This window comes from Pantherophis guttatus, chromosome 1 (genome assembly GCF_059756535.1).
Source record: "Pantherophis guttatus breed Tessera chromosome 1, ASM5975653v1, whole genome shotgun sequence".
NCBI classification, from domain to species: domain Eukaryota; kingdom Metazoa; phylum Chordata; class Lepidosauria; order Squamata; family Colubridae; genus Pantherophis; species Pantherophis guttatus.
Window position 1 is genome coordinate 237401114 of NC_142063.1, and position 26090 is coordinate 237427203.

A 26090-nucleotide genomic window follows, 5' to 3' on the forward strand; every position below is an offset into this window, starting at 1 on the left:
ATGAGCTATTAGAATGGATATGTTTACTTTGCAATCAGCTCAGAGGGAAAAGCACAGCTGGTGCTAGTCATTTTGATCAGTTTGAAAACATCTGGAGATGCTCCACATTTCCTTCTTTAAACTGTGAGATGAAAGCAGGCTTCTTGTGATGGTTGAACATGTCTTCCTTCTCTTCAGCGTAAGGAAGAATATGCTTGTCTTTGCAGAAAAGCAACTTGAAAACATTTGTAGCTATTAAATGCTCAGAGAGCATCTGTCTGCATCCTGCTGGTAATGTTGAATGGGAAAAGTGGTTTCCACAGCAGTGGCACACATGTGCTTGCAAATTCCTAAGGCTCTTTAATAAAACTTTCTCCATGCCCTTTCGTATCTAATAAGGAGGGGATCTAAAAGGAGCAACATTTGGTCACATTGGGAAAACAACAACAGCCACTCAAATGAAAGATAATCAGCGTTGCTCTGTGGGATGAGGGGACTCCATGGCGGGAGAAAATGTCACGTAAGTTCATAGCTTTCATTAGTTTAGTATTCTCATTTCACCTGGGTTTCCCACTCTGATTGCATGCACTTGATGGCTTTACAAAAGAAAAACAGCAGAAAGGAAATTAGCAGATACAAGAGATATTTTTTTTAAAAAAAGTTTATCTCCTCAGCCTCAAGTTCCAGTGATGTTCAAATGTCTACCGAAAATCTGTAACTAAACAATCCAGTAGGGTTTTCATGCTGCTGTTGTTGGCATTCAAATATATACTAGAGGTGCCATATTATCTTTTGTGTCTTCCCCACCTCCCAAATAATAAAAACAAACAAAACATGTCAGTTATGTCCATTACAGTTACATTTCTGAAACCTGAGCTCCCAGAAGCTGATAACAACCACAACAACAATCACCTCTGGATAAAAAAGTTGTCCTTAAGAAAGTTCTGAATTTATTCTGGCTCAGATTTTAATGTAGTCTAAATAAGAATTGCCTTTCCTATTGTCTTTAATAATCTATATACATATGTATACAGAAGCCCACTGATGGGCTCCTGACATTGCTACATCTTTTAGCTACCCATGTACATAAGGACTTATACAGAAAGCCAGTGCCATGTATATGCGGAAGCTGTCATTGCGAATCTACATTTTGGATAAGTTCTGATGACATACATAAGAAGGTTAATCTTGCATAAAATAGCATTTGTGCACCATCAACTGTGGCCAACAGAGATCCAACAGTTATGCAAATTGGCTATGGACGAATTGCTTAAATACCATCATATGTATTTTGCCTTGGATTTTTGGATGGCATATCACTAAACTGAGAGCAAATTACTTTTTGCTCTGCTTTAGAGACTCTGCATATCAATCTTCTTAACTGTTCTTGTTCTTTGCAAGCTGTGAGCCCTAAAATTGCTGAAGTGTGTGATTTTTTTCCCCTCCAGGTAAATTCACTGCAACTGAGGTTTGCTTACTAAAAATGAAATACAGGAGGGTCACTAAATACGTATGTTTTCAAAGTCATTATATATCATTCCTAATTTTCCTAGTTATGTTATACAAATGATCGTATAAAAATGTTTTACATGAAACAGAAAAATGCATTTTTTGTATAATTTTTTATTAAATAATGCTTTAGAACATAAAAAAAATCATAAGAGAAAATAAAGTTAATAAAGAAGAATAGTAAATAGTGAAAATATATTGGAAAAATAAATAGAAAAAAAAAAGAAAGAAAGAAAAGGAAGAAAAGAAAAGAAAGCTGATAAATAAGTAGCTTCCAATCTTCCTGACAGCAGTTATAGATATATTTGTCCTCTCTCTTTACAATTACGTCATACTTTCTTCCCCTCCATAAATTACCCTTTCTAGTCTTTGAACCCATAAATCACAAGCTCATTTTTCTCTTCTTTTTCAGCATAAAGTACATAAGGGGTTTCCAGGCATTAATAAATATAATTGTTGATCTTTCTCTAATCAAATAAATTAATTTTTGCCATCTCTTGTTAGTTTTGTCATTTTCACTAACTATTCCTACATTGTAGAGGAACTAAAGAGCCTCTTGATGCGGGTGAAGAAGGAGAGTGCAAAAGTTGGCTTGAAACTCAATATTAAGAAAACTAAGATCATGGTATCCAGTTCTCTCAATTCCTGGCAAATAGATGGGGAAGAAATGGAGATAGTGACAGATTTTATTTTCCTGGGCTCCAAGATCACTGCAGATGAGGACTGTAGCCAAGAAATTAAAAGACGCTTGCTCCTGGGGAGGAAAGCTATGGCAAATCTAGACAGCATACTAAAAAGCAGAGACATCACTCTGCCAACAAAAGTGCGTATAGTCAAGGCTATGGTTTTCCAAGTTGCAATGTATGGCTGTGAAAGATCATAAGAAAGGCTGAACGCCAAAGAATTGAGGCCTTTGAACTATGGTGCTTGAGAAGACTCCTGGGAGTCCCTTGGACTGCAAGGTGATCAAACCAGTCAGTCCTAGAGGAGATCAACCCTGACTGCTCTTTAGAAGGCCAGATCCTGAAATGAAACTCAAATACTTTGGCCACCTAATGAGAAGGAAGGACCCACTGGAGAAGAGCCTAATGCTGGGAAAGATTGAGGGTAAAAGAAGAATGGGACAACAGAGAGCGAGGTGGCTGGATGGAGTCACTGAAGCAGTTGGCGTGAGCTTAAATGGACTTCAAGGGATGGTAGAGGACAGGAAGGCTTGGAGGAACGTTGTCCATGGGGTCACGATGGGTCAGACATGACTTTGCAACTAACAACAAATTCCTACATTGTGAATATTTCAGAATCTTTCTATTTCCCCCCCTCATATAATAGTTTTGTAACAATAATCATATATAAAAATAATCTTCCATGGCTCTTTTCTAAAGCTGATGAATACTGAATAGAAATTCTGGGGCTGAGATTAGGGCTATGCAATATTTCAGCTTTGTTTTTAAAAAAGCATTTTGGAGAGCTTGGAGACTCATCTCTTTAGAGCAGCCATATCAATTTTTCAGAGTCATGTTGCTGCACCCAGCAATTATGTGGTCTGAGGAAAGATGGAACTGCTTTAAAGGGTTTCAGACTGATGCTGCTTCATGCTGCTCCACTTAAATGCACATGTTCTGAATTAATTCCAAAATTTTGTGCAATCATAATTGAAATGTAACCCCAATACAGTAGACTGGGTTGTTTTATATTATAGTGGAATTCAAAAAATATGTCAGAGGGGATTAACTAGAAAACTACTTTTGTACTCATCTTTTCTGCTCATATTTATCTTGAGGGCATCTTTACTTTTAAAAAGTCAATTACTAATTCAAAAATGTGGTGGCTTTCTGGATAACTTTACTAGGATGACAATCTAGTTTTCTGGATTCTTTTACTTGAAAATAAGGACAAATGTTTGTTGGTATGATACTCCTGCTTGATATAGGGGTAATATTGCAATACTTCAGCTTCAACCAAAATAATACAAGAGCACACAATAGATACAAATTAGACTGCAGAAAATACAGCTTCAGCAACAGAGTGGTCAATGCCTGGAATGCACTACCTGACTCTGTGGTTTCTTCCCAAAATCCCCAAAACTTTAACCTTAGACTGTCTACTATAGACCTCAACCAGTGGTGGGATTCAAGTAATTTAACAACCGGTTCTCTGCCTTAATGATTTCTTCCAACAACCAATTTGTTAAACTGCTCAGAAAGTTAACAACCGGTTCTCCCGAAGTGATGCGAACTGGCTGAATCCTACCACTGACCTCACTCCATTCCTAAGAGATCTATAAGGGGCGTGCATAAGCGCACCAGCGTGCCTACCATCCCTGTCCTAATGTTTTCTTTTATTCGTATCCTTTTCATGTATTTATAATTATGTTTACACTTGTATCTGTCATAAAATACATGCTTGACAAAATAAATAAATAAATAAATAAACAAACAAAATTAATTAGTGTGGTCCATAAAACCAACTTAGATTTCAACAAATGTTGTTTCCCGTGTATATGAAAATATTTTATCACAACCTCTGAGAGATATCAGTAACTGGTGGCATAAACAAAAGTTTTCTATACATGCCTGCAAATATCCCAGTCAGGATTAAAGTGGTGATGTATATAAAGAGTTTACTGAAAATAAATTGACATGCATATACACAGAAGCTTCTTTCTAATATATTCATATTGCATATTCTGGCATATATATAGTGAAGGGAATAGATGCATCGTTACTCCATCATGCCCTTAAGAGGATATCTCTATCTATCTCTATCTCTATCTCTATCTCTATCTCTCTCTCTCTCTCTCTCTCTCTCTATCTCTATCTCTCTCTCTATCTCTATCTCTATCTCTATCTCTATCTCTATCTCTATCTCCATCATCATCATCATCATCATCATCATCATCATCATCATCATCAATTTTTGTGTCAAGAAAGACAGAGACACAAAGTACTGGGAGGGCTGACTAGCGGTGTCTCTTCTGTTACATCTCCTGGAAGTCTCAAGTTCTATATAAAATAAAAGTTGTCATTTTTACAAGATCCAAATGCAATTTTAAACTTTGATCAGTTATTCAGAACATTGAGAGGGGGCTATGCTGGAATAGCAAAGCTCCAGAGAACTAAAACTCTATAAAAGAAAACTTTCCAGGAGCCACATTACAGGGGCAGAAACAAATTGATTGCCTATCTACAATCAGTTTTAAATGTTTTGAAAGAGAGATATAATATGTGTACTATGTGTGTGCATTGTGTAGATATGTATGTCTGTATGTACGTATGTATGTTTGTATGTTTTTTCATTCATTGATGCATGCACGCACACACCTAATTCCCATAGCATTGTCTTATGCCTAAAGATATTTATCTGTGTAGTAGGGCTATATTGCTATTGTCCTTCTCATCTTCTCATCTTTCTCATCTTCTCATCTTATGTACTACCTTCTTCTATTGGTATCTTATGATATATCACTTGTTGTTTGTATCTTATTTTATTTATTTTATTTTATTTTATTTTATTTTGATTTATATGCCGCTCTTCTCCGGAGACTCAGGGCGGCTTACAAGGCGTTAAGCAATAGTCTTCATACTTTTGTATATTTTATACAAAGTCAGCTTATTGACCCCACAAACTGGGTCCTCATTTTACCTACCTTAGAAAGGATGGAAGGCTGAGTCGACCTTGAGCCTGGTGAGAATTGAACTTGCAATAACTGCAGGCAGCTGGAAGCTAAATACTACCTTTTAACAGTAGCATTAGTCTGCTGAGCCACTCAGGCTCAATATCTTATGATTTATGATCTATGACTTACCACGTTGTTTGTATAAACACCAAGAGTTATGCATTGGAGACATATTCCTTGTGTGTCCAATCACACTTGGCCAATAAAGAACTGTTCTATTCTATTCTATTCTATTCTATTCTATTCTATTCTATTCTATTCTATTCTATTCTATTCTATTCTATTCTATTCTATTCTATTCTATTCTATTCTATTTTCCATCCCATTCCATCCCATTCCATTCCATTCTCCAACTCCATTCCATTTATATGAAGCGCACATACACACATGCACACACACACGTATAGAAAAAGGATTGGTTCCCCCCTTGGCTATATGGAAACATTTTTTAAAATCATTCAAAATTCAACCTTGTATTTCCCCAATTCTATTTCCAAGAAACGTTCTTGCTCTTTCAAGTAGGCTAGTGTCATTGAATGTAAATTGCTCTTTCAGGTGAGATTTTAAAATAAATTTCATAATTTACTCTCCATTCACCATTAAGTAGGTAGAAGCAGATAATGTTTCAAAATTTTCCCAAGGCATTTTAGCCACATATTCAGCACATTTCAACTTGTCTTCCACATAAACTCAAATATTTGCTCTTGATCACCAGTGCAACTTTGCTCAACTATTTCATAAGCCAAAAATTCCCAATATGCATTTTTTTGTGCAAAGCTCCGGAGTGTGTTGAGTTCCAGGGTGAACTTTAAGTTGTTGTGTTAAAATTATTATACTTAGGCACACATATACATGTGCATGCCTTTAAAGTAATTTTACACACATCATATGCAATAAAACATAAGCAGCACACAAGAAAACCTGAATATTAGGTCACTTCAGCCAACATCAGAGACCTCATTTTATAAGATCTGCTTGGTTGATCTTGGTTTTGCTATGTTTGTCAGCCAAAGGTACCATTCACATATTAAGAATACTAAGAACAGTCTATCTTATGGATGAAATGTATGCGTTGTATCCAATCATCTCTTATTCCACACTTATATAAAAGCCCTTTTCAAACCTGAGACAAACCTGAGAGAAAGTTCTGAGAAACTTTTATTGGCTACATTCTCCAAGGATGAAGTGTTCCAGATCATTTATTTAATTCCTTCTCCTATTAAATGACAAGATCTGGACAGTAGTATAACTTGCATTCACTTGATTCTAGATCAGGGGTCTCCAACCTTTTGGACCTCAGGGACCACCATAATTTAAAATCCTGTGGACCACTGCGGGGTGGAGGTTCAGCCGCCTTTCGGGCCTACCTGTCTGTTTCTGCGAGGCCTTCAGGTGGGAGAGAAAGTGCCTGGACCAGGCACACAGCTTGGAAACCTCTTTTGTTCCTTCTCTCAAGAAACTTGTTCAATCTGAGTGAAGGAAAACAAAGACAGGCAGACTGACAGTGGCTTGCTGATGTTGGTGGGAAAGTCGGTCCCATATTCCAGAGCTGTGGTAGTCACAGGACTAGCCTTATGGTCATTCCAGAGCAGCTCCTCTACCTGGGTGCACTGGCCTGCAGGGGAGCTGTCTGCTCCCCGGCAGGCCAGTGTACCCAGGTGGAGGAGCTGCTCCGGGATGATCAAAGGGCCAGTCCTGTGACTACCACAGCTCGGGCCATGGTGAGGCTGGAAATCTCCACCATAAGGGGTGGCACGTGCAAAGTGCAACTTTGCAGGTGGTGCAACATGGAAAAAGGAGCGCAGCCCTTGCTGACCATAACAAGATAATGGTGCTGTTACAGAGGGGTGGGGGAGGCCCAAGCGTGCCGAAGTGGCAGTGGTGATGGCCGGAAGGTGCGGGAGTGAAGTGCTACTTGCATTTGCATGGCATCAGCATTCCGCCTTCGCCGTGGTATGTTTGTGCCAGCTGGTGGCACCAAGGCACCCTTGTCTCCTGCTGCTTGGGGCTCAGAATGGTAAACCGCATCCAGGAAGCACTACAGCTTTTTTCCATTTTATTATTTCTTCCCTACATTACAGTACACTGTTCATAACTGTCCTATTTTAAATTTAATCAGCATCAACCTAGAATCTTAACCAGTGCACCATTATTATTTTTTGTACAACATAATCAAGGCAATGCAGCAAAGAAAGCAAAGCTAAGAAATCTCAGTTATCCCACTTCATGCTATATTTCTTTTAAGAATTTCTATTCATTCCCATTTTAAATGTATAGGCATATTCATGCCTGGGATTTATCCACCAATCCAATACAAAGAGAAGTCTTTAAAGCCCCGTGTTTCTAAATCTTTGTTTTTAAATTGCACAGGAAAAAAAAAAAGTAGGTTGAAAGCAAATGGAGGACTTGGGAAAGTAATGGTTGGGGGGAAAAAAATCAATGAGAAAAACAGAGATGTCCGGAAAGGGACAGCCGATGTAAATGATAATAATTTTTAAAAATCACAATCAAAGGGGATTTGGGCAGCTAACACTGGAAAAGCCAGCTTTGGAAAGCGCCAGCTGGGTACAAAAAGAGGAAGGGGACTTTTTTTTTTTAGATACCTCAAAAATATCTCCAGGAGGAGGAGAAGGACTAGAAGTGACATGAAAGCATGTCACCCCTAGTCTAAGGGGCTGCTACAAAGAAATGGGGTCAACCTATTCTCCAAAACACCTGAGGGCAGGACAAGAAGCAATGGATGGAAACTAATCAAGGAGAGAACCAACCTAGAACTAAGGAGAAATTTCCTGACAGTGAGGACAATTAACCAGTGGAAGGACTCACCTCTAGAAATTGAGGGTGTTTTTTTAAAAAAGATTGGACAAGCATTTGTTTGAAATGGTATAGGGTTTCCTGCTTGAGCAAGGGGCTGGACTAAAAGACTTCAAGGTCCCTTCCTAATCTATTATTAGCTTTTTTTTTGAGAGGAAACTTCAGGCACACCAACAAGGTTGCAGATGTAGTCTCCCAGTGACAGTGATAGATTTTTCTGAAACCCAAACACACTAAGCATAGGCTACCACTGTTCTACAGATGATTACCGGTAGCTGTTTTCCTCATCTAGTATATCCAAGTGACCTGAAACTACAGTTCCTATAATTCATTCTGACCATGCTGGTAGTTCTTGGAATTGCAGTTTAATCACATCTGGAGGCCACCAGTTTTGGTGGTTTGCACAACCATCATTATCTACAATACATTTCTTGGTTAAAAGTTACTGTTCAAAAATTCCCGATAACTCTCATTTTAAGACACTATGTTTTTTTAAAAAAGGAAAATGAAAGTATTGCTGTTTCCTTATAAAGTATGTGTCCAAAGTATAGACAACAGGAACTAATTAGGGCTGTAACCTTAAATCTCTTAATTGGTGTGATTAACTGATTAAAGCTTTAATAATAGATTAGGCCTTCAGCAGGAAGCCCAAGTCTCAAAGCTACAAAGTCTGTCTCCAATCCTTCTTAGGCATTAGCAAAGACATTTCCCATATGTTATCTAAGTGACACGACCATGGTTTCCATATGGTTGCATTGTATGTTCTTTTAATAATGTTGGAAATTTTTATTTATTTATTAATTTATTTTATTTGTCAAACATGTAAGATAACAAGTATAGGTATGAACATAAACCTAAAGAAAAGAAGTAAATACAGATAAATGGGGACAGTAAGACAGGGACGGTAGGCACACTGGTGTGCTTATGCACACCCCCTTTATGGACCTCTTAAGAATGGGGTGAGGTCCATGGTAGACAGTTTGAGATTGAAGCTGTGAGGGTTTGAGGCTATAACAACAGAGTCAGGTAGAGCATTCCAGGCACTGACCACTCTGTTGCTGAAGTCATATTTTCTGCAATCAAGTTTGGAGTGGTTTGCCTTGAGTTTGTATTGATTGTTTTCCCGTGTATTATTGTGGTTGAAGCTGAAGCAGTCGTTGACAGACAAGACGTTGTAGCAGACAATTTTGTGTACTATGCTTAGATCGGATCACAGGTGGTACAGTTCCAGATTGTCCAAGCCCAAAATTTCAAGCCTGGAGGCATAGGGAATTCTATTGTGAGTAGAGGAGTGGAGTACTTTTCTTGAGAAATACCTCTGAATCCGCTAAATCGTGTTAATGTCCGATATACAGTGTGGATTCCAGGCGGATGAGCTGTATTCAAGAATTGGTCTGGCAAAGGTTTTGTATGCCCTAGTTAGCAATACAAATATATCATCATATGGACTTGAGCTCCATTCAACTTGAAAGAGAGGCATTGTCATGCAGTGGTAAAGGTTTTGGACTAGGATTTAGAATGCCTTAAGTATATTGGCTTTATTATTCTGTCAAGGTTATTGGGGAGCTCATGCTCATGACTTTGCAGATTTACTTGACAGAGTGATTGTGAGGATGAAATGGATAAATTTTGCAGGGGAAGGAATTTGTTAAATAAAAATCACCTTAAAGCACAGTGTATATTAAGAGACGGCCTTGAAGTTTGCAAAATGGAAGAAGTGAAAATATATGCTACCCTGAGGATCTGCAAAGCAATAACAATTAAAATGTAAAATAATGATTTAAAGAGAACAGGTTTATTGGTTTCAATAACATATTGGCATTAAGGATGGGATAATTTTTCAGTTTGAACTTCTCTTCATTTCTCATGTTCGCTAATTATGACATTTGCATTGTTTTAATTTTGCATTTTTCTGTTTATTAAGATTATCTCTCCCATTCCTGTAACAGTTTTTTTTTTTCAAAGCTCCCACCTCAGTTCATATAAGCTTTATTCACATTTCTCTAAATCGGCATTGTGGCTTGCAGTATTGTCTACTGCAAACAAATTTTGCCTACTTTGTACTCTTCCTCCTATTCCAATAGATTGTGGACATTTTCATCTGTCATGTATCTTTATATTTGCGTAAGCTTTTCCCTAATATATGTTTCTTTTTTTGATTTATGAACTTCATTGCAAAGTTTGAAGAAATGAAGTTTTTGTAGGTGAAGACTGGATTCATTTACTGCTTCAAAAATGCAAAATGAGATAAATTCACATTGAAATAAAAGCTAAGCCAAATTTTTCCCTCTTCTGACTTAGGACAACTGACTTCCATGACTAAAACCCACTCCCACATTTTCTTACTATCCCATTTTATGACCTTGAGACAAATATTTACTATGCATGTCAAGGGTTGAGAATAGGTTTTTCAAGGCAGATTTGCAATGAAACCAGATCAGGCTTTGGGGTTAATACTATTCTTGCATTTTGTATCTTTCAAATCTTGTCTGCAAAATGTGGTCTGTTTTTTTGGGATGCATCATGATTTTGACTATCTGACCTCAGGATTATAGGTGAAGATATAAGTATGGCTTCTCTTTGAATGTTGACTTTTTGATAGCAAAGTCATAGTAAAACTGATGTCGATACAGCCAAATTCAAGGAAAACAGACAGCTCATGGAAGAAATAAATAAGGAAAACAAAGTGAACTTGAAGAGGTTTTAGATGATAGTGGATTTTTGTCCTCTGCTATCAATAAGAATATAAATTGGTGGCTAAGAAATAGAGGTACCCTAAAACTAATAAAATAGTAGAATGTAAAAATAATGGCTCAGAAAGGGATATGAAAAAGACAACTATAAAAATGTCCTAGGATTAACACCATGCTTCTTATATTCTCAAGTGTGTGGCCTTTCCCAAGGCCACTTATTGCTTCAGATAGCAGGAACTGAATATAGAATAGATAGCAGAATCTATTCCCCAATAATCATAGTAGTGTGCTCCTCCTGCTACACTTCATTCCATTTTATGAAAATGCTCCATTTGTTTGGTGGATGCTCTGGAAGATTAAATGCTCCATTTGTTTGGTGGATGCTCTGGAAGATTTGCTTCTGCATCTATCCCAAGCCCCCCCCCTTTTTTTTTGCCTTCAGCAGCCATTTTGAAGGCTGTGTTGGACTGCTTGTCATGAAAGGTGGGATCCTTGTTTTTTTCCCCCTTTCTTTTTATGGATGCATTAGTGGAATAGTAAACACTTGGTTGTTTTTCCCGACCCCTTGAAAAACATACCTGCAGAATGGAAAGCAATTGGCATTTGCTTTCATCACATAGATGAGAGGGAAAAAGAAACAGAGGAATCCACCATTTCCAACCCAGCATGCAAGACATAGTGCTGAAGGTTGCAGTGGTGAAAAACACTCGGTCTACTAGCATCATCATCACCAGTTCACTTGCCTATTTTTTTGAGTGGGGAGTTTATGACCAGAACCTATGAGAAGTCCCTATTATCTGTAGCCATCTACCCTAATTTCACTTAGAGAAGGTATCTTGAAAAAGGTCTTTGAGGATGACCATAGGTTTTGGATAGTAACATGCATGGGAATTTCTTCCTTGAGATATTTAGGGTTACATATTTGGGTTTTTTTGTCCTATAAGGTATATACTAATGCCATATAGGCCATAACTACTTTATTGTAACAGTTACAATAGGCCCAAGCCCTGTTTGTCTGACCACTGCATTTCTAGTAACCTTTTCTCTGGTCCTTCAAGCCAATTTCCTATGCTTTCTACAGTTTTTAAAATATTTCCTTAAGTATGTATATAACTTTTGTGTGTGTGACTTTGAATCATTATTGACCCTTGGCAAGTGCTTGGCTTACACCCTGCAATTTTCTTGGCCAATTTTTCAGAAATGGTTTGCCATTGCCTCCTTCCTAAAGCTGAAGATCATTCAGCTGGCTTTATGTCTAAGTCACTGACAAAGAATTCAAGATCTCTGGTTTCTAAACTGGTATCTTAACCACTTGCTCAATGTCTGTCTGTCTGTCTGCCTCCTGCCTGCCTGCCTGCCTGCCTGCCTGCCTGCCTGCCTGCCTGCCTCTCTATCTATCTATCTATCTATCTATCTATCTATCTATCTATCTATCTATCTATCTATCTATCTATCTATCTATCTATCTTGCCTGCCTGTCTATCTCTGCACTATTTAGTATCATGTCCACAAATCACAAGGGAAACAAAACAGAGATGTCTTCTTCCCACACTATTACAATAAAGCATGTCTACATAGAAACCTGAACGGAGCTGCAGAAACCATCCTTCTGATAATTGAACTCTAGTGACAAAGCAATAGAATGGGTTTGAATTTCAGCATTTCCAAGTAAAGTAGCTATAAAGAAACTAATCTATCTAGTTTTCATTACTATGTACTGTATTCTTTTTTTTAAAAAAAACAAATCTGTTAAAAAATTTGAAATATGATTTTTATTAAATGAAACCCAAAGCAGGTCTGAAGCATTTTGCATCAATAGTTCTCAATAGCTACAGTGTTTCTGATGTAGATGCCCTCAAGTGAATTTGAAGTTCGAAAAAAAGATTTCAAATGTGCTGTAATATCAGTACAATTACCTAAATAAAATAAGACACTACTTTCATTTTGTAGCAGCTCGTAAAGCAAATCCCCAAAACTTCAGGAAAGATAAATGAGCATAATATGAATGGAAAGAAAGCATAAAAGTCTGTCACCAGTAATACTAAAAAGATGACAGAGAGAAAAAGATGGGGAGAAAAGAGCTATAAATATTGCTCATGAAATCAAAATAAGTATAATGACTCAAATGTGATTGGGTTGGGGTTAGTTCAGGGGTGAAATCCAGTAGGTTCTGACAAGTTCTGGAGAACTGGTAGTGGAAATTTTGAGTAGTTCGTAGAACTGGCAAATACCACCTCTGGCTGGCCCCAGAGTTGGGTGGGAATGGAGATTTTGCAATATCCTTCCCCCAGGAGTGGGGAGGAAATGGGGATTTTGCAGTATCCTTCCCCTGGAGTGGGGGGGGAATGGAGATTTTGCAGTATCCTTCCCCTGGAGTGGGGTGGGAATGGAGATTTTGCAATATCCTTCCCCTGGAGTGGGGTGGGAATGGAGATTTTGCAGTATCCTTCTCCTGCCACTCCCACCAAACCATGTCCACCAAGCTACACCATGCCCACCAAGCCACGCCTACAGAACCGTAGTAAAAAAATTTGGATTTCACCACTGGGTGCGTTCCATCATTTCTCTTAAAATGAAGATTCTGTTTCAGAGGACGAAATCCTGCAATTTAGCAGCTTTACTCAACTTTTAGTTCACCAGTGATAATCAACAGATCTGGAGGACATTTGTATAGATCAACTTTTTTTTACAACTTGGTACCGTTATGAGTTGTGGACTTCAACTCCCAGAATTCCTCATGGAGGTCTAGGACTCTTAAAGTTGAAAACATTGATCTAGATAACGTTTGTTGTATTTCATCCCAAACATCCATCCTTTTCAAAATATGCTAAGAGGTTCTTATTTCAGCATATCGATTGCAATGACCTGATGATATCCAAGACTAACCATTCAATTAAATTGCACAGTCACATTTTCACTGAGAACTGACTAGAATCAAAGGTTTCAGAAAAGCAATTTATGTTATCTACAGTATTTTATATAGCTCCATACTTCGCTTGAGGAGATGGTGGACTAGATAAATCATTCTTTAATATGCTCCTACATGGCCTCTTTCTGTTCTTATGGTCCTTTCTCAGGAATCTCCCTACAGACCTATGAAGTCAAGAAAAACCTGTCAAAAAACCTGGGAAAAACGTTTCACTCATCATGGTTTTAAGAGCTAAAACAGCATAACTATCAGATGGCAATAATTCATGATGGTCATCCATTCACTCATTTCCCTGAATGAATGTAAACTTGTAAAAATGCCAAGACTATTACCTACAGGGATATAGTGTTTGAATAGAGAACTTGAGTAAGTGTTATTGACAAAGCACAGGGGGTAAATGTAAATGAGACTACTTCCAAGCTTCATCTGCTTCAGGTTGCTAAACAAATAGCATACAGAAATATACATTGAAATTGGCAATATTATTCTTTTCAAAGCCAATTTGCTTATAAGGCATATCAGAATCTCTTGGGAGCTCAGCTTCATGCATCAACAAGTAAGCCATGAAAACTGAAATAAGAGATTATGAAGGTATTTTGCTTTGGCTCATGATAAGACCTAGACATTTTTTGCTTCCTGAAAATGTGTCATGGATCCTAAAGAGAATATAGAGATGAAACAAAAAACACATGATCCTAAAGAATATTTATTTATCAAATGTTTATTCTACTGTGTTCTATCATGTTAATTTTCAACTAAGTGGGACTAGAAGCACCATAATAAAAAATAGAGATGATTGATAAATTCAACATGCCAGTGATAGTATCAAATGTGAGAGTAAACCTTTAATTCAGTATTACTAGCTAAAAATTATTTAATAATAAAGGTATGCCATGGAACAACTTGGAATGTGTGATATATATTTAACTAGGGAGCAAAACCTGACTATTCAGAATTACTGGAGGGAGGAAGGGAGAGAGGGAAGAGTTGTTTAACACCAGTTAAATTCCTGTGACAGAAGATGAAATTATTTTTGTATATTTACTATTATTTAAGTAATCCCCACAGAATATTTTTACAGCTTCCGCTTTAAAATGTGCAGATTATTTATAAAATAAACCCCCTATTTTGAAAATTCAATGACATTACTATGCAAGGTCAGGACATAATCATACATTTCAAGCTTATTTTACATTTGCTTTCAAAAAAGCAGGGTGAAATGTGAAATATGTATGAAAGTAGAATCGGCAGTCAGTGATCTATGGACCACGTATGAGCCTTGAGCCATTGTGTCTCTGTGTACTTACTATGTTCCCATGGATCATAACATCAATATTTGGCAGCAAACCACTAAACAATTCTCACACAATTTTCCATTCGTTTTTGGCAGGAAATCAAGTGCAGTAATTCTATGATAGGGTTAATGTACCTATTAACACAAACTTTTTCAACCAAGGGGATTGTGGGTTGAACATTAAGCCCCTGACTTCTAGTGCTGCCATCAGATCATTGCCATGGTTCATGTAACACTTTGTCCCCAATACAATTTATTACTTTAAAAGGTATGATTCCCCAACTGAAAAAAAGTAATTTAAAGTTACATTTGCTTTGTAATCATTCAGGACACCATTCGATATTTCAGTTTTATTCTGGGCATTCTTATATTACATCTCTATCCTTTTTTTTTTACTGACAATGTGGACTCCCACAATAATTTATAATAATCCCATAAACTCTATGAATCTGTGCTCTTCTTCCAAGGGGATTGGAGGATTCAGCTTTATCCTGTCTGCTTTGTTAACAACACTTACTCATTTTCTCTGCTTTAGGTCTGTTTGTTTGCTATATTTTTCAGCAGTACTGAGGATGTTGGCTTCAGCTTCAAGTGAGAGGAAGAGATATACCAGAGGCAAAAAATAGCAAAAAGCTATTTTATGCTGCGGGTCAAATGTTGAATCTTTTCACCAGGTTGCAGCTTTCACACTGCCTCTCTGTTACACCTTCAGATAAGATGTTGATGAATACAGCAATTCATTTCACTTTTTCTACCTTCAAAATCATTTAATTTCATATTCTTTTCATGAGCTACTGGTATATTACCTTTGAACCATTTGGTTGAGCCTCAACCAAATTCCAACACAGAGTCAGAATATGAGATTTGAATCTACAACAATTTGTTCTGAATTTGTGCTTTGAGATTTAAAGGTAACCAGATTCAGTGTGAATCAAACTGAGATTTGCAATTTAGTAAAATCAAATATTCCACTCTCTGCTATAGAGGGAAAACATCAAAATGCCAGAAACTGCTTCATTGTTTTGGCAAAATGGTATGAGTATAGCAATGATGATTGGCCCTTTAGAGGATATTAACACTGCCATGTTTCTGTTGAACATCTTCCTGGCAATAAACTTTTGAAATATCCTGTTAAACATGACAGAAGCAGCAGAAATGAAAAAGAAAAAAAATACAGTGGTTTTTAAATTGCCTGGATCAGAATAGATGTGATGCTAAAGCAATGCAAAAAGTATCCTACTTGAACATAACAATAATACATTTAAAAGTAAGCTGTTGCAAGAGGCAAAGACCCTCTGTCTGCTTGTTTTTCTAAGCTGGCAAACACACTGGCATTCTAGGAGAAGAACAAAACAAAAAGAGGAATACTCTCTTAAATGCTCTGATAGGCAGGGACTGTCTATCAGACAGTTAATTGAATCGGTACTCAATATCATAGTGTTCAAATAGTGTCTTTCCTTTGGTCATACATGGAACAAAAACTCCAATAGTTTTTGAGATTCTGGCAAGCCTAAAGTTCATTGGATCTCTGAATCAAACATCTCTGAAGGAATCCAAGACATCTGGTTTGATCAGATGCCTTTAATTGGTTGAACATTTCTATTTGAATACTTGAGATTATTTGATTGAATCTTTTTGAAACCAGATCACCTTGTCAGAGTTTTTCATAGCTATGTATCAAGAAAAAAGGTTTATCTATAAAACAAAGCAAAACAAAATTCTGTCGCCTATCCTATTCAAATTCTTCCTCCTTGTATTTAAGTCTTTTGTTTCTTGCCCTCTTTTCTGGCATAATTATGAACAATTCTGCCTTGCCTTCTAGATGATAACCTTTTAGATTCTTGAAGATGCTCGTAACATCTCCTTGTAATCATCTCTGTGGTAAACATGCCTGGTACTTCTGGTCATTCATCATACATTTTCTTTCAGGAACCTTATCATCTTGATTACTTTTCTTTTGAAGTGCTTCAGTTTATCAATAATAATATTCTATTTTGTGCCCAGCATTGGAAACCATGATATCTTCTCCTAATCTTATATCAGGAGATATCAGGAGATACTGTATACATTCCACAAATGAAGGTGAATATACTTGTCTCAGGATAATGTTGCAAGATTTAACCATAAAGGAGAATGCTTGAATAGAATTAAAGATCGGCAGCTGATCTGCAGCTAGATGGATATACTTGAAGAAACTAATTAGAGCTGAAATTTTGATCCATATTGACACATATCTTGACAACTGCCATATGGAATTGTTCAAATTAGTTTTGGCACCTTGGTGACCAAGGTGATGGGATGAATCTATAGTTGAACTTGGCTGTAAAGCTATGTTTACAATCTCCAAGACTGTTCATTGGGCATTAGATGAGATTTGTTATTTTAGGTCCTAGCAAACAATCTTACAACTATAGTAATGAGTTAACAATGTCATGATTATACTGTAACTATAATAGTTGACAACATGCAGCAAACACAAAATTATATACTCTTTATATGAGTTGCCATGAAGACATTTTTCAGTCAACATCTGTAGTTTGGCATAACTGCCATCATTAGGGAAGCAGGAACTCGTACTGCATCTACCCAGAATCAGCTGAAGTCCACTCTCTTTGATGCCACAAACAGAGCTTTGCTTCAATATGGAAATTCCAGCATTCAGCTCATGACCGACAATCCAGATCAGATTATCTTGGTTTCCAATTCTGCATATGTTTACAGAGTCTATGTTTTCCATTTTGCATCAGCTGTGTGTATCTTAGCAATTGTGCTTATTCACCAATGATGAAAGGGCTAGTGAGAAAATTGACTGCTAGCTTGATTTGTGTGGGGCCCAAAATTCTTTTCTTTCAATGCTTTTGCAATCTTGTCAAGCTATTCAGTGAAGTGTTATCAACATTTTCCTCATCTCTCTCTTTCCTTCGGGAGATGAGAAAATGATGAAAAGAAGCTTTATGACAATGTAGCAGATCATCCACAGCTGTGGTTCTATTTTGAAGATTCTCATGGATCCAATCATTTGAAGGTGATAATTCTTTTCCATTGCAGTGTAAAATTATAGCCATTAATTTTGGATGCCACTTCAATGATGCAAGTCGAATCAGCAAACCGTATGGATTGCTATTTTTCTAACAGTGGGTCACCTTTGATTTTTAAATGCTGGTATATTTATCAAGGATTAGTTTAGAATCTGTTCTACTTTGTTCAATATGGATGTAACTTGTTAAGTAAGATGAGAAGGAATGAACCTTAGAACTGTGCACGCATTTTGAAAGTTGAGAAATAATTTGTTACTTTTTAAATCTGGTGCCATCAGAATCAAATTTCATACCGACTGAATGGATTTCACTGTGGCTAAACATCTCAGAAACAGCACCTATGGAATCTATTAAATTTACATCCAGCAAAAGGCAAGTCACAATGACATCATATATATTATGACATCAATAACACAAATACCAGATAATGGCATTATGACATTTGCTTTAAGTATAAAAATCATGGGATTTGCACAATGAAATGCAAATAAAAGACCTGGTAAATGTATCCATAAATTTTGCTGGTTTAGATTGAACCAGTAATAGTTTGAATGAAATTAAGCTAAATCAGAAATGTTTTGAACTAAATTAAGCCAAATCAGCAGAGACTTCTGTTTATATAAAAGGGGCAATTTGCCACTGCCTTTGAAACAAAACATAACTGAACTCAGCATCTATAGGAATATATCTTTGTCACCAGAGTTAATTTAGGGCAGACATCTGGCAATTTGCACTGTTAAATTCAGAAGCATCACCTTTTGATGGGGAGACCCAATATGACTGCTGCTGACAGTGATTAGCCATTCCAAGACAAATACAAACAATCATTGAATCAAGCAATCTGCATTATTTTATTTCTGTCTTGTATAAATGTTGAACAACTGAAATTTATGTCTCATTAAAATAATTTTGAATTGAAGGCATCTTTGGCTATTAATTCACATCTATATTTCATGAACTGAAAAGCTAGAAATGAGTCAATTTTTACTTAAAATCCAGAGCTTGATTTCTTTCCTTAACGGGAACAGGTATTTTATCCCCTGGGGTGCTTAATGAATGACTTATGGGACACAACAGTTTAAAAATGGTGAAAAAGAAGTATATATATAAAAGGAAATTGCACTCTGATCCAGTAAATGAAGAGTTGGAATGAGAACACAAAGAGCAGTTCATAATTATTGCCCTTAATGAATCAACATCAAATCTTTTTCAAATCTCTATGCTAATAATGCTATCAGTATGCATCATGCTTTACAGAGAGCTCAAGGAGATGTGCTACTGGCCCTAAAAACTTACAATTTCAATTTTGACATAGTCCAGTAGAAGAAGAGGACAGAAGGTAAACAAAAAGCAATAGATGCTTGTTCCAGCTATCTATGCTTTGGCTTAAGAACAAAATGAATTGTTATGTTGACAATGGGAATTATCTACCTGATCAAAGATCTCATGAAAAAAGCTGGTTTGGGGAATGATCTGATTGAAATAGTACAATTCCAAGCAGAAGCAGAACCAAAAGAAAAAGAAAAAGAGTGGACTCTTTTGAGGAAGCAGAAGAGTTTCAGTTAGATAGGATTTGACAGATGAAGCTGCAAAGATCTCATACAGGAACATCTTAGAAGAGAGGCAAACAACCTGTGATTTTGAACCTGATTTCACATAAGTGGTTCATTTTTGTGATCTAAAGCCTTTTATAGCTTGCGGTGGTTGTGCTATATGGGTTGAGGCACATTTGATGAAGTTGCATGTATATCCATATTGTTGGAAGATGTGGTACATACTGTATGATTTTCCCCCTTTTTCTGATGTTGCTGCTGTGTGTTTGCACTTGTCTAAATGGTATTTTTAGGCAAGGTTTGTTTTGGGAATAGAAGACAGGCTGTGGGTCACAAACAACTTTGCTCTATAAGAGATGGTACTGTCTATAATGGGGGTCTTTCCAGTTGCGGGGTTTCCACTAACGTATGCCGGTAGCTGCTGCTTGAAACAGTTCTTTACGTTGTAGATTCTGGCATGTATAGGCTTCAACCTAATGTCAAAAGTACGTTACTTTGGACTCAGCTTCTATCTCTGATGCAAGAACTGTTCCTTTCTAGTGTGAGGAGATGAAACAGGGTGAGGTGAGAGTGTAAGAAAGAAAGGAAGGGAATGAAGAACCTTGTAATTCCATTTTACCATTTCTTAAATTAATAAAGCCTTTGTAGCGAGTGGTCTTTCTCTGCATTATTTTTTAAGATGATTCTCCATTCGTATATACAGTAGTGGCCAAGATTGTGGAAACTTTTGGGAAAAGTGTATTTTTGAGATTTAGTGGCTAATAACACCACTTTTTTTGGGAGTTTCAAGATAATCATATTCCACTGCTGGAATGGCCTTAACCCAATTGAAAATCTATGGAGCCAACTAAAGAAATTTGTTAGTCAGAAGTGACCCAGCAATAAAACCCAGTTAATAGAAGTAATCATTCAATCTTGGTTTCACATGATAACAGCTGCAGAACTAAAAGACTTGGTTCACTCCATGGGACGACGTTGTAAGGCCGTAATTCATGTTAAAGGTTACCCAACTAAGTATTAACTGACGTAATAATTTTTATATATCTCATTTTTTCTACGTTTCACTTTTCTTCTTTATACTGTAACTGCTATTCTAATAGCAAATCCTTCATAAAAGTTATTGCATTACATTCTTGATTAAATTATCTTTCCATTGATATATAATTTTATGGTACTACTCCAAAAAAATAAAATAAAATGAAAATACACTTTTCCCAAAAGGTTTCCACAATTTTGGTCACTACTGTACATACGATAACAGATATTGATTTCTTTATTTATTTCATATTTTCTTTCTGCTACTATTGTTGTGGGCAAAGTTGTGGGGTAGGGAAGAGAAGGTTAAAAAAAAAAAAAACAGTGAATGAAGACCTAAGTGAACAAGCAGCTGAGAATGCCAAAGACTTGAAGGAATGATGGGAGGAAGAGAACAATTAAGAAAGGAAAACAAACTCATAGTTCATTGTATGCTGCCTGAAGAAAGAAATCTTGCTGGCAGGACAAAGGCAGTTTTGTGCTAAATAGGCCTGTGTTTGGATGATAGCTGAGAGATAAATATAATGTGGAACTTGGCACAAAGGAACAGAAGCTGGCCCAGCTTCTGGAATCACATCTCCTTCAGTGTTCATTGTGCAGAAACAAAAGAAGCATTTAAAAGACCTGGTAAATGGGTTCATAAATTTTGCTGGTTTAGACTGAACCAGTAATGGTTTGAACTAAATTAAGCCAAATCAGCAGAGAATTCTGTTTAAATAAATGCACAACTTGCCACTGCCTTTGAAACAAAACATAATTGAACTCAGCAGCATCTATAGGAATATATATTTGTCACCAGAGTTAATTTAGGGTGGGCACCTGGCAAGATTTTAGAGATGTCAGGAGCAACAGGAAGGAAAAGCCAGCTCAAAGGCTGTGATTCTAAACATAATACTTCCTCCAGAATTAACCACCGGTTTGTATTGTAAGTGAAGGATTTGCATTTAACGAAAATGAAAAACCCAACTGATTATACACTCATTCAGTCAACAAAAGTCATCACAAAGTTTATTACAATTAGAGTGCTGGACTTCTTGAATAATTCTATAGTGCCTCATTGAAAACTTGTTTGATGTAATGGTTCAGGTACCGTGCTGGAAACTGAGGAGACCCTAAATTCTGATCCTGCTTCAGGCATGAAAGCCTGCTGGGTGACTTTGGGCCAGTCACTTTCTCTCAGCCCTAGGAAGGAAGCAAGGGTAAACCCCTCTCTGAAAATCTTGCCAAGAAACTGCAGGGACTAGTCCAAGAGTCAATGGTGACTCAAAGGCACAGGGGGAAAAAAATGTCTCATAAGGCTATTTTCATAGTAAGAAGCTGATTGAAAATGACCCACTGAGTCATTTCTTTTTCTTGTTTAAATTACTTATTAAAAAGAAGCAGATATATACATAGATGTTAAATGCCATAGAAATTACTTTTATAAAGCAATATAAGATAAAAGAAACTACAAATTTTGGAAGAAAATCTCACTTTTTGCGCGCGCGCGCGCGCGCACACACACACACACACACACTGTAAGTATTAGTAGAAAGAAAAATAATTGATAAAAAAGGAAGTCAGCATTTAGACTTATTGCATCCTGCAGGCAATCATCTTTCAGAATAATTGGACTTTATGACATTGCTATTGCCTATGGTAAAACATTCCAATATGATTTTTATAAGTCCAACAATTTTCTGAATATGTATTATCTATTTTATCCAGAATAATTAGGGTAATGTACTAGCAGAAAAACACCTTAACATCCATTTTCTCTTGGCATATTATTTGCAGTGATGTGTCTTCCACTAATATTCCTATTGCTGTGTATTACTTGCCCCTTTGAGTCCTGTGTTCATTTGATCCTGCAATCTTTAACATGAAATATCTGACTCATATTTCAATAGTTACTTATATAACCCTAGAAGATGTTACAATTATTTCAGGGATACTTATATCCTGAAGGGGCTTCTGACCATTGTAAGGTCAGAATCACAAATGAGTTCAGTTTTCTTTTGTTGATAATTAACTTTTGCAAATTCTAAGAGTTTTCTCTCTATTGATAATTTTTAGCATGTTCTTTTATTGTACCTTGTTTTTCACTTGTTGATGACTTTTTCAATCCAGAGAGGGAACCTCTAATCATAGTTGATTATAAACTCCTTTCCTGAGAGTTCCCAGTAGTTCCCAGTCCCCAGTCCTGAGGTCTCTTTTCATTAGTATTTGTCACGTTAGAATAAAATAATTCCTTAAAACTGTTTAATGTGAAACTAAAATTCTTCTGTAGTGTCATTAACTTGGAAGTGATTTTATACCTAAATAAAAGCTGAAACATTTCACAACTTTTCAGGAGTTATCATGGCATTTAGGTCAACTGTAGCATTTGAATTTTTCCAGGTTTTTAGTTCAAATGAAAGTTAAATAAAATTCATTTGACCGGTTAAAAATATTTTAAAGCATAAGGTATGTAAAGCTTTTAAAAAAATATATCAGAGGGCTTTTAGTTCAAAACATTTCAAACCTATTCCCTCAAACATTAGTTCAACCCATAAAATTATAGCTACCAATCTTCCTGCATGAAAAGAAATGGAATTTCTTCCACGCTAATTACACAGATCAGTCACCATTTGTGATGCAGGCTAATGAAGGGCTATAAACTCATGCACAGGGAACAATATGGGGGCGAATGTCCGATACCAAATGGATCTTCATGTTTTTATGTGTAAAATAGTAGCTTCAGAAATACCACTATGAAAATACCACTATTAAATCTAAACAACAATAATCTAAACTACTTATAGCACTTGTTATGCATGCTGATTCTGGGGTTTTTTTAAACTCACAGTTCCCTATGAAGATGAGACACACAGAAGCTTCACACAGAGTGTCTTTCTAAAATGATGCATTTAGTTTTCTGAATGATGATCCCCAAGTAGCCCAAATGGCAGGGCTGACAACAAAAGGTGCAAAAGTATTAATATAATACTACTGGATCTGGAATTCCTCGCTAAAGACAAAAGTGAATCCTTTGATGTGATATTGACTCCACTAGCTTTGGAAACTGAAGCAGAGGCTTTTGGAAATTTCATACTTGATTCCCTCTCAGACGATCAGGTTTCACTAGCATTTTAGAAAGTTTTAGCACTGAAAATGTGCATCTTCCAAATCTTCAACATTAAAGTCCAACGTTAGATATTTTGGAGGCAGAAACTGAAATTCTGAAATTGGGATAACTTGGGATACCTATTTGATTTAAGGTCAGACCTGCACCTTATTGTCTCCTAAGCCATGGTGGCACAGTGGTTAGAGTGCAGTACTGCAGGCTACTTCTGCTGACTGCCAGCTGACTGCAATTTGGCAGTTCAAATCTCACCAGGCTCAAGGTTGACTCAGCCTTCCATCCTTCCAAAGTGGGTAAAATGAGGACCCAGATAGCTGGGGGCAATATGCTGACTCTGTAAACTGTTTAAAGAGGGCTGTAAATCACTGTAAAGTGGTATATAAGTCTAAGTGCTATTGCTATTGCTCCTCCTTACCTTCCATACTGGTATCAGCTGTGATCTGCATTGTCTTTAAAATTGCTGATTCCCACACTGGGAACTTTGCTGCACACTTAGGTTAACTTTAGTTCCTGTTCCTGCCCTCCCATCCATTAAGCCTTGTGAAGGAGGTCTCCTGATTGGCCTTTTCCAGAGTTAAAATCCCACCAGTATTAACTTTGTTTGGTCAGTTTCTGCACAAAGAGCTTTTTTTTTTTAAATTGGTCTGTTATTTGTTCTATCCATTTCTTGATGTTTACCCAATTTTTTTTTGCTGCCAGGCACGTTCACCATAGATGGTAATATGTTCCTTGGGATTTCTTACATTTCCAACATGTTGTGCTATTGTTCGGATATATCTTTGCAAGTCTTGTCGGTGACAAATGCCATCTATAAAACATCTTCAGCTGGTTTTCCTTGTATGCCGCCGATAGTGTTAATTTTGTATTTACTTGCCACATTGTTTCCCACCTCTTCAAATCTATTGTATAATTAAAATTTTGTGCCCATTTAATCATTGTATTCTTCACTATCTCTTCCTCTATTTTATATTGTAGTAAAAATTTATAAATTTTGCTAATTAGCTTTTCTTCCAGTCCTAATATAATTTTGCCTAATTCGTGTTTCACTCTTTGAATTTCGTATGTTTTTGTATCTTCCTTATATTTAGATTGGATTTGTGTGTAAGTCCACCAGTCAATTTCTCTATTTAAATCCGATTCCAACTCTTGTTTTGGTTTCAATTTTCCTGGTTGTTCTATTAGATCTTTATATCTTATTACTTTATTTAATTCCGTTAAATTTGGATGTCTTACTGCTTCTAATGGTGAGAACCAGATCGGTATTTTTGTATAGTGCTGCTTTTTAATTTTCAGCCAGGTTTGTAGTAGTGCATTCCTTATTATATGTCTTTTGAAATAGCTGTGTGTTTTGTGTTTTCCATCCCAGAGGAATTAATGTCAACCCACTTGTATTTCATGCTCTTCAATTGTTAGTATTCTATTATTTTTTAATTCCATCCAGAATTAAGCTTTTATTTTAACCTCTCATCCTACCTTTGTCTACTTGTTCTTACACATGTGCATACACACACCACGCAAACCACTTAGATGCACAGGACAGGAATCCAAGCCTTGAAAGTGTAAAAAGAACTGGACCAGGACTGGATCATTACACAAGGACCAAAGCACTCAATATATGAACACTTGAGGAGCAGCTGCCAAAAAAGGAATAAGTTGTAGGCAGAACAATGAGAGACTCCATAGCGGTGGTGTGTGTGTGTGTGTGTGTGTGCGCGCGCATACTTGTGTGTGAGGAGCATCAGAACAACATCGGATCCAATAGAAGAGCTATGGGAAGCCTCTATTAACTGAAGCTACCATCCCCAAGCACATTCATGTTTCAACTGGTAAACTGTGATCAAGCCAAGTCCAAAAATGCTAGAGAATTCCTGGGAGCCTGGCACTCAGACAAATCAGCTATCAACATGCACATAGAGATAAACAACATCTACATGCCATTCAAAAGAGACAATCAACAAGCCAAAAATGGAACAAAAGTACTAGAACACATCCTCTCCAGGAATTAACACTGAGATAAAAAACAAAACAAAAATTAACCTCAAAATTAATACTAGGGCAACAATCAAGAAGTAAACAATACCCCAATCCGCATGATTATATCTTGCAATGCTGCTTAGCAATATCAGCAGAAATAGGAACAGTACAGTGGGCCTTTTAAATATATTTTTGCCACCACTGGTGATAAAAAAGATCCTTTCTACTACCATTTTTTCCAGCATGCCCTTAAAAAAAAGCATTCCTCATTTTGAGAAAAGCAAAATGGCAACTAGTTCTAGAAAGATCTTTGCTACTGCTTTGTCATGAGACAGGAAAAAATGAACCAGATCAAAACAAAAACATTTACATGGCTTTCATGATGATGATGATGATGATTTCCCACAATATGCACCAAACCCTGTCCTCTACGTTTTTGAAATGAATACTTCTATTTGAAAAAGTGCCTCCATGATAATATAAAATTCCACCC

General features: G+C 36.7%; 1 long non-coding RNA gene across 1 annotated transcript in view; it reads left to right on the top strand.

The window, feature by feature from the left end:
* Nucleotides 1-421: 421 nt before the first annotated feature.
* The window catches only part of LOC148116809 (uncharacterized), a 55787-nt gene continuing 30118 nt past the window's right edge, over nucleotides 422-26090 (top strand). The window contains exon 1 of the long non-coding RNA XR_015733823.1: nucleotides 422-499. This is a non-coding gene — a long non-coding RNA (uncharacterized LOC148116809). The remainder of the gene's footprint in view (nucleotides 500-26090) is intronic.